We start from the raw sequence: 8,905 nt of genomic DNA, 5'->3' as shown, positions 1-8,905 counted from the left end.
ATTTCTGGAAACTCGAGACTTGGCAGTGCTATCGGTAGGGTATTTCCTATTCGATATAAACTCCACAAGCTCGGAAGGGCCGTCAACCGGGCCTATACAAGATGCATATAATAATAAATGCGCCCTTTTAAAGCCTAGCTAGGCTCATGGACCCGGTTTCCCGGTACTATGGCGTATGTGTTCCCCAGCTGGACAGGACGCCAGTCCATCGCAGCGTTACTCATTTTTGCCAGTTGAGTGAACTGGAGCAACATGAAATGAAGTGTTTTGCTCAAGGACACAACGCGTCGCCCGGTCCAGGAATCGAAACCACAATCTTACGATCATGGTGCTGACACCCTAACCACTAAACCACGCGCCTCCACTACAAGATGTATATGAGCATGTATATACATGCATCGCCCAGTGCCCTACTTGTGTTGATCTGTGAAGTCAAACAGCCACTGTTACGTAGAGGACGGACCCGACAACCGGCGGGGTCTCTTGCTGGCTGGAAAGAGTATGCAGGTTTTATCTGTCTGGGCGACTTTGATAAAAGAGTTTGGTGTGGTGGATGAGATTGAAAAGGCTGAGAGTAGATGCCTTCCCCTATTGCCAAAATCCTCATCAACTTTTAAAAGTTTCACTTGGGAAGTAAAGAGAGAGAGAGAGAGAGAGAGAGAGAGAGAGGAGAGAGAGAGAGAGAGAGAGAGAGAGAGAGAGTAGAGAAAGAGGTGATACGTCACAAAATATTTTTGCTGAAAAGTTAATAAGAGTGCTGAGCGTGGTCTGAGAGAACAGACCTGCTCTGATCCTGCTTCCAGCTAGGAGAAGGCACCGGCCTTAGTGGTCAGGGTAACCTTGGTTACCCTTGTTTCCATAGTAGCCCTCGACAGTCCCACCGTTTCTAGGGAAATTCTTCGTTTTCTTTCTTTTTCTTTTATGCAATCCCACACTGCATTCTCTTCCGCCACATTTAGAAAAAACCCTTAATAATTAATAAAGAAACGATTATTATTATTATGATTATGATTATTATTTTTTTTTTTTGTTTCTTCTTCTTTCAAATTTGCTTCCATTTCTTGCCGAGTGTCTTCCCGACTCCTAGAGCAAAGAAACTCATAGTATACATTGGTAGGCCATTAAACTAAACCCAATAGTTCGTTCATTTTTTTTTTTTTAAAGTTAAATTAAAATACATGGGTAGTAATAGTTCTCACAGCGACAATGCTCTTCTCAATACGTGCGATATTATTATTATTATTATTATTATTATTATTATTATTATTATTATTATTATTATTATTATTATTATTATTATGATTATGATTATTATTATTATTATTATTATTATTATTATTATTATTATTATTATTATTATTATTACTATTACTATTACTATTATTATTATTATTATTATTATTATTATTATCATTATCATTATTATTATTATTATTATCATTATTATTATTATTATTATTATTATTATTATTATTATTATTATTATTATAATTGTTATTATTATTATTATTATTATTATTATTATTATTATTATTATTATTATTGGACTGGCAGAATGGTTAGCACGCCAGGCAAAATTCCTGGCGGTATTTCGTCTGCCGTTACGTTCTGAGTTCAAATTCCGCCGAGGTCGACTTTGCCTTTCATCCTTTCGGGGTCGATAAATTAAGTAGCAGTTACACACTGGGGTCGATATAATCGACTTAATCCGTTTGTCCCCTCTGTGTTTAGCCCCTTGTGGGTAGTAAAGAAATAGGTATTTCGTCTGAGGTCGACTTTGCCTTTCATCGTTTCGGGATCGATATAATAAATACCAGTGAAACACTGGGGTCGATGTAATCGACCAACCCCCACCCCGCAAATGTCAGGCCTTGTGCCTATAGTAGGCACGAGCTGGTAGAATCGTTAGCACGCCGGGCGAAATGCTTGGCGGCATTTCGTCTGCCGCTACGTTCTGAGTTCAAATTCGGCAAGGTCGACTTTCACTTTCGTCCTTCGGGATCGATAAAATAAGTACCAGTAAAACACTAGGGTCGATGTAATCGTCTTATCCTCTTCTCCCAAATTCCAGGCCTTGTGCCTATAGTAGAAAGGATTATTATTTATTATTATTATTATTATTATTATTATTATTATTATTATTATTATTATTGAGTGAGCGAGCAGTGCATGCCATCAAAGTGACACTGGGGTAAAATATACGAAGCCCAATATACCCATCATGACTACCCGTCTGTTAAGGGTACACTAGGCACATGCATCACAACCATATGTGCGCGACATGGTGATCTCATATCAAGATAAACAGCACATGACCTTGCAGGTGGGGCCCAATTAGAATTTTCTTCAGGTTGAGTAGCCCATCCTGCTCAAAAGGTCCCTGAATTATTATTATTATTATTATTATATTATTATTATTATTATTATTATTATTATTATTATTAATAACCCAATTCGCTACTGTGTCGTCGGCAGAGCTCGGCTATGATGTCTGCTACAATGATGTGGGCGTGGTCAATGTGATACGTCACTGTATAATGCTGGTACATCAACCAATGAGCTCGCTGTGTTGCTGCTCAGTTCAGCCAACCGTCTGCTGTGTTGGCAATGTCTGTGAGCACGCCAATTTCTTGTGTTGAAGCCTCAATTAAGCAGCGATGAGAGAGCGATGATGTTTACCTCACAACACCGCTGACGACATCAAAACAACAACAACAACAGCGGGAGGAGGCGACACCTAGTGGATGCGACTTTCAACTCTTACTGTCTCCAGAAAAACCCGTCGACTCATGTAGACACGGTTTCAATCCATGCGCGGAACCACGGAGGGAGAGAAACACAGCGGGACTTACGCAGGCTTATGTATGCTCAGGTGTATGTGTATGCGCAGGTGGGGTGTGATATTAATTAAAGGTAAAACGTTGGGTAGCAAGCAGGTGGGGGAGAATACCTGTACCGCACTAAAACATGTATAAATAACGGGTGAGAAAAGAAAACACACCACACACACACACATACATGCACACACACACACACACACACAAACAAACGGATGAAAAAACCCACCCGTTTATCATCGATATTAACATCATCATCATCATCATAATCATCATCAACAACGACACAGTATACTCGTAGCTCTACGCCGAACAAAGTATACAATATCTACCTACCTATCTACCTACATATCTTTCTATCTATCTATCTATCTATCTATCTATCTATCTATCTATCTATCTATCTATCTATCTATCTATCTATCTATCTATCTATCTCCTACCTATCTATCTATCTATCTATCTATCTATCTATCTATCTATCTATCTATCTATCTATCTACCTATCTATCTATCTATCTATCTATCTATCTATCTATCTATCTATCTATCTATCTATCTATCTATCTATCTATCTATCTATCTATTGTGGGAGAAAAAGAGAGAAAGAGAGAACATGACCGTTTGTTTCTGGTGTGAAATGTGTCATTCAGGAGTCTGGTAAAGGGAACCTCAGAGCATTTGTAGGGATTCCTTGCAATCTAGACTTGACCCTTTCGTATGTGTTACCTTCGTTTCATTAAATCTCATATAAATGTCTTTCAACATACACAAACACAGTGATATACATATGCACACACATATATAGCTACTATACACATAAACACACATATAAACCAATATATATATGTATATGCATGCATGTATGTATGTGTGTATATATGTGTAGAACCTCTCATAATATTTATGAATGCATTTGTATACACACATGCATATATTTACGTGTGTAAATATATATACATCCACATTCAACACTCACACACAAAAAGCATATGTTTAACGCATTAATATTTATCTCATTGTGAAAGTGAGAACCAGACAAGGTGTATATATAAATGAAACATACGTGAGTGAATGTATATGGGTAAGTGTGTATATTCAATTATATGGATATATAATATAAATTACATATGTATGTACGCATGTATGTATGTATAAATGTATATGTATATACAGAGAAAGAAAGAGACCTTATGATGAAAACCTTGTCTAAGGTTTCAATTCACGTCGAGAAATCTTGATACATTTCTCTTATAGAAATTTAATAAATTATCTATTTTTGATAATTGGTATTAACTGGTGATATTTTACAATTATTTGTGTATTCAATGTATTAACGGATTATCTTACCGAGTGGAAACATTAAAACGGATAAAAATTTATCGTGGAAAAATATTTTTTAAAAAAGTGGCGTTAAATTGTGTGAAAAAATTGCATCATTTTAAGAAGAAATTATCCATGAGAAAGATGGAGAGATTGACTGAATTTGTGAGTAAATCGTTCGATGCTGGGTCGGATCAACAAAAGAATGATTTCAATGAGAAAATGCAACTAATATCGGAATTAAACAGTCCTAATATCGAAAGCTCATCGCAGTTCGATAACCATCAGTCAGCGGTGTCAAAGGCGGTCGGCGTGGCGGCGGCGGCGGCGGCGGCGATCCTGCCGTCTCCCTATCGCCAGTCGCTGGTCGAAGTGACTAGTAGTACTTCATCAACAGGCTCCAGTGGACATTTACCGAGGGACACTAACCAGGATATGACCACCATAGACGTTGTGGATGAGGCCGAGTTAACATCGAGTAAGAGCGTCAATTCCATATCGAGTGCCAGCGACCTTAACTGCAGACAATCGTTCTCAGGTAAGTCCTGTTCGCAGCGCGAGTGTGTGTGGTGTGTGTGTGTGTGTGTGTGTGTGACCTTCTGTTCTCACCAGACCTCCACCCCCCCCCATCATGACTCAAACCAATTATGAGATTCCTCACATTTTAATGTCGACAGTTCATTCGTTTGTCATTGAGTAGGATTCCACCATGTTACCGAGAGATTTTGGAAATGTTACTTTACCACGCGCAGTAAATATATACATACATACATACATACATATATTTATATACGTACACACACACACACATACACACACACACACATATATATATACACACATACATACATATATATATACACAAATAATACATATATAGTATGTCATATATGTTATATATAATATATATATATATATACGGGCATACATGCACCTAGTGCTATTAAACTCTCTCTCTCTCTCTCAATATATATATATATATATGTATATATATATACACACACACAGGTGTTAGTTAAGACAATTCTTACCTGTAAATTATTATAAATTATAAATGTCCGCCTATTTTGCCCAAAACCATTGACTTGCACCCCGTGCCACCAACCGCAATTACACCCAAGGACCCCGGAGGGGATTTATTGTTGTTTATTAACAGAGGCTGTTGTCACTAACGAAATAGCCATAAGACCACCACCACCACCACCACCGCCGCCAAAATATCACGTTTTCCCTACTACTACTACTACTACTACTACTACTACTACTACTACTACTACAAATAGTGATCATAAAGGCCAAAAGGGTCGCACACAAAACGATATAAAACAAGGAGCGGGTGCTTTATATGAAACACGTGTAAACAATAACACTTTAAAGAATAAAATTCTCCCAAATCGAGTAGCGCCACCCAGGGCCGGGGGTGACTTAGGAACCCCACACATCCCGAGTCACCCTGCTCATCGGATGCACTATTTAAATGCACTCTCTCCTCCGTAAACTCCAGCCATTAGGCGAATATTCTCATCATCATCATTATTATTATTATTATTATTATTATTATTATTATTATTATTATTATTATTATTGTTGTTGTTGTTGTTGTTGTTGTTGTTGTTGTTATTATCAATAATAATAATAATAATAATATAATAATGATAATAATAATAATAATAATACTGAGAAGAGCGTTGTTGTTGTGAGAAAGCCCACCTTCTATGTAAATCATTTTTTTTCCTACATAATTTTCTTTTATTTTGTAAATGAATAATCTGGTGTGTTTATTATAACACAATGTATGAAGTGAGTTTCTTTGCCCTGGGTGTCGGGAAGACACCTCGGCAAGAAATGTAAAGAAAATTGAAAGAAAGAAAAAATTCATAATAATCATAGTATTTATATATATTTATAGCTGCGTGTGTCAGCTGTACACCAATCTGTGATACAAAAAAAACGGGAATGTATGAATATATATGAAAAATATAGTGTTTCATTATAAACTATTAGACTTATATATATATATATATTATATATATATATATATATAATCATGATAGATCGTTAGCCACTACACACATTATTTTTCTCTCCTTGTTTTTTTCTGTGTCCCTTTCTGTAGAAGAGCGTAGGCTCGAAACGTAAAAGACTTTTTCTATTCCTGAGCGTTATACTAATACATCTGTTTGTTTTCAACAACACCTGTCTTCGTCTTTTTCGTAAACTCTCCTTATATATATATATATATATATATATATATATGTATGTGCACACGTACACACATATATGTATGTATGTATGGCTACACACACAACATACACAAAAACACACACACACACATAGCTGAATGAAAGTACACATTGAAGAAATCAAGGCGAATACCTGGATTGCGTTGTATATTATAGTTTTAGCACACGCGCATAAATATGCACGCACATACGCACATATGCCTAAATGTGCACGCACGCACACACACACATACACACACATACTCACAGACATACGTACATACATACACACGCGTGCGCACACACACATACCCACGCATATAAGGTACTAAAGCAACATGCCGGAATATATCGACCGAAAAAGCGTAAACAAAAGCGTGCACGCACACACACCCGCGAACAGAGATATACTTAAATACACGCGCAAACATACATACACACACACATACATACATACATACATACATACATACATACATACATACATACATACATGCATACATACATACATACATGCATACATACATATATACATACATACGAGTATGTATGTATGTTATGTATGTATGTATGTATGTATGTATGTATGTATGTATGTATGTATGTATGTATGTGTACGTATGTCTAGTGGCGGACTGGGTCTAAAAAATATTGGTTGCCAGGAGACTAAGGGGGCCCAACCGCAACAACAAGGGGGCCCAACCGCATCTAGAATGCTATCATTTAATTTTTTTTTTTTGCTAAAAATATTCTTTTCAACTGTCTACAAACACAGCCAGGATGAAATAATTAATGCATTCTTCCAGGAGTGAATAAAAAAGTCTCAGACTTGAGGGGATGGGTCCCTTAGATACTAACATGCCCCCCTCCCATATACGGATTCTAATGGCGCAGGGGTCCACTTGCCATCAGGCAACCTGGCAACCTGGCCAGTCCGCCACTTCGTATGTCTACGTATTTCGAATGTATACTTGTCTGGCAAGGGAGCTGCGGTGGCACTGTGGTAGTAGCCAGGTCGCAATTGGTAGGATCACACTTTCGACTGCATATAAAAAAAAATGAGTAAGTGAAGATAACAGATTTTGTGTGATTTTTGAATGGTCAATATGCGTCCTCCATGCTGTAAATGCGGAACACACACTCACAAGGTAACACCGTACATAAGAATACGGTGAATGCATCAACGTGTTTTTTAAGGCTACTTATGGTGACATAAGATACGCTGATATTTGGGTTCTGGAGCTATTTCTTTCTTTACTTGTATTATACGCACAGCTATACATATATACGTGTGTATGTAATTATATATTTGTGTGTTTATGTGTGAACATATTTATACACGCTTAAACATACATGTATAATATGTACGCACACACATATGTCCACACAGACACGCATATATATATATATATATATATGTGTGTGTGTGTGTATGTGTATATATACATTTATGTGTATACATTTATACAAGCATATATAGACATATATGCTTGTATAAATGCGAATATGAATACATACATCATATACACACAATTATTATCATTATTATTATTAAATGTAGGCAGAAGTCACTGTTGCGATTCATCGAACAAGCATTCGGTGCATTGACACCTATTAGTTCCATATGTGCAAATACACGAAAATCTCGGCTCTTGAGTCACTCTGCAACAACAACAACAACAACACTAATGATAATATAATAATAATAATAATAATAATATAATAATAATAATGATGATGATGATGATAGGATAATATACGCTTACGTTTATAAGTATACATTCGTAAATATATATACCCATCCTTATACCTACGCGTACATACATATCTATATGCACATGTAAATATATAACCATACATCCATACTATATATATATATATTATATATATATATGTATGTGTGTGTGTGTGTATATATATTTTACATACAAGTATACATACGTATATATATATATATATATATATATATATATATATATATATGTATATATATATGTATATATATATATATACATATATATATACATTATGTATGTATGTATGTATGTATGTATGTATGTATGTATGTATGTATGTATGTATGTATGTATGTATGTATATATGTATGTATGCGCATAGAATACGGTCGCGCGTCGGAACGTCTGTATGGTGGCATGAGCATGTGATTCCATTTACCGACATCTTGCACCTCTGTCTGTCTGTTTGTCTCTCTCTCTCTCTCTCTGTCAGTATTGAACCAACAACAACGCTCTCCTACCATATTGAGTACGGTTTGTTGGGACAACTGGAAGAGCGAGATACTCACTCATTCTATCTATCCATCCATCTTTCTATCTATCTATCTATCTATCTATCTATCTATCTATCTATCTATCTATCTATCTATCTATCTATCTATCTATCTATCCTGTCTGTCTATCTACTATCTATCTATCTATCTATCTATCTATCTATCTATCTATCTATCTATCTATCTATCTATCTATCTATATCTACTATCTATCTATCTATCCAATCATCTAA

The 8,905-nt window shown here is 36.0% G+C and overlaps 1 long non-coding RNA gene across 1 annotated transcript; it reads left to right on the top strand.

Moving 5' to 3' along the window:
- Window positions 1-668: 668 nt before the first annotated feature.
- LOC118768642 lies at window positions 669-4,244 on the top strand. The gene is made up of 2 exons (XR_005004429.1): window positions 669-701; window positions 3,447-4,244. It is a non-coding gene; the product is annotated as an uncharacterized LOC118768642 (long non-coding RNA).
- Window positions 4,245-8,905: the final 4,661 nt, after the last annotated feature.

The sequence above is a fragment of the Octopus sinensis genome, unplaced genomic scaffold (genome assembly GCF_006345805.1).
Source record: "Octopus sinensis unplaced genomic scaffold, ASM634580v1 Contig00096, whole genome shotgun sequence".
Taxonomy (NCBI): Eukaryota; Metazoa; Mollusca; class Cephalopoda; order Octopoda; family Octopodidae; genus Octopus; species Octopus sinensis.
This window is presented reverse-complemented; position numbering and strand designations above follow the sequence as displayed.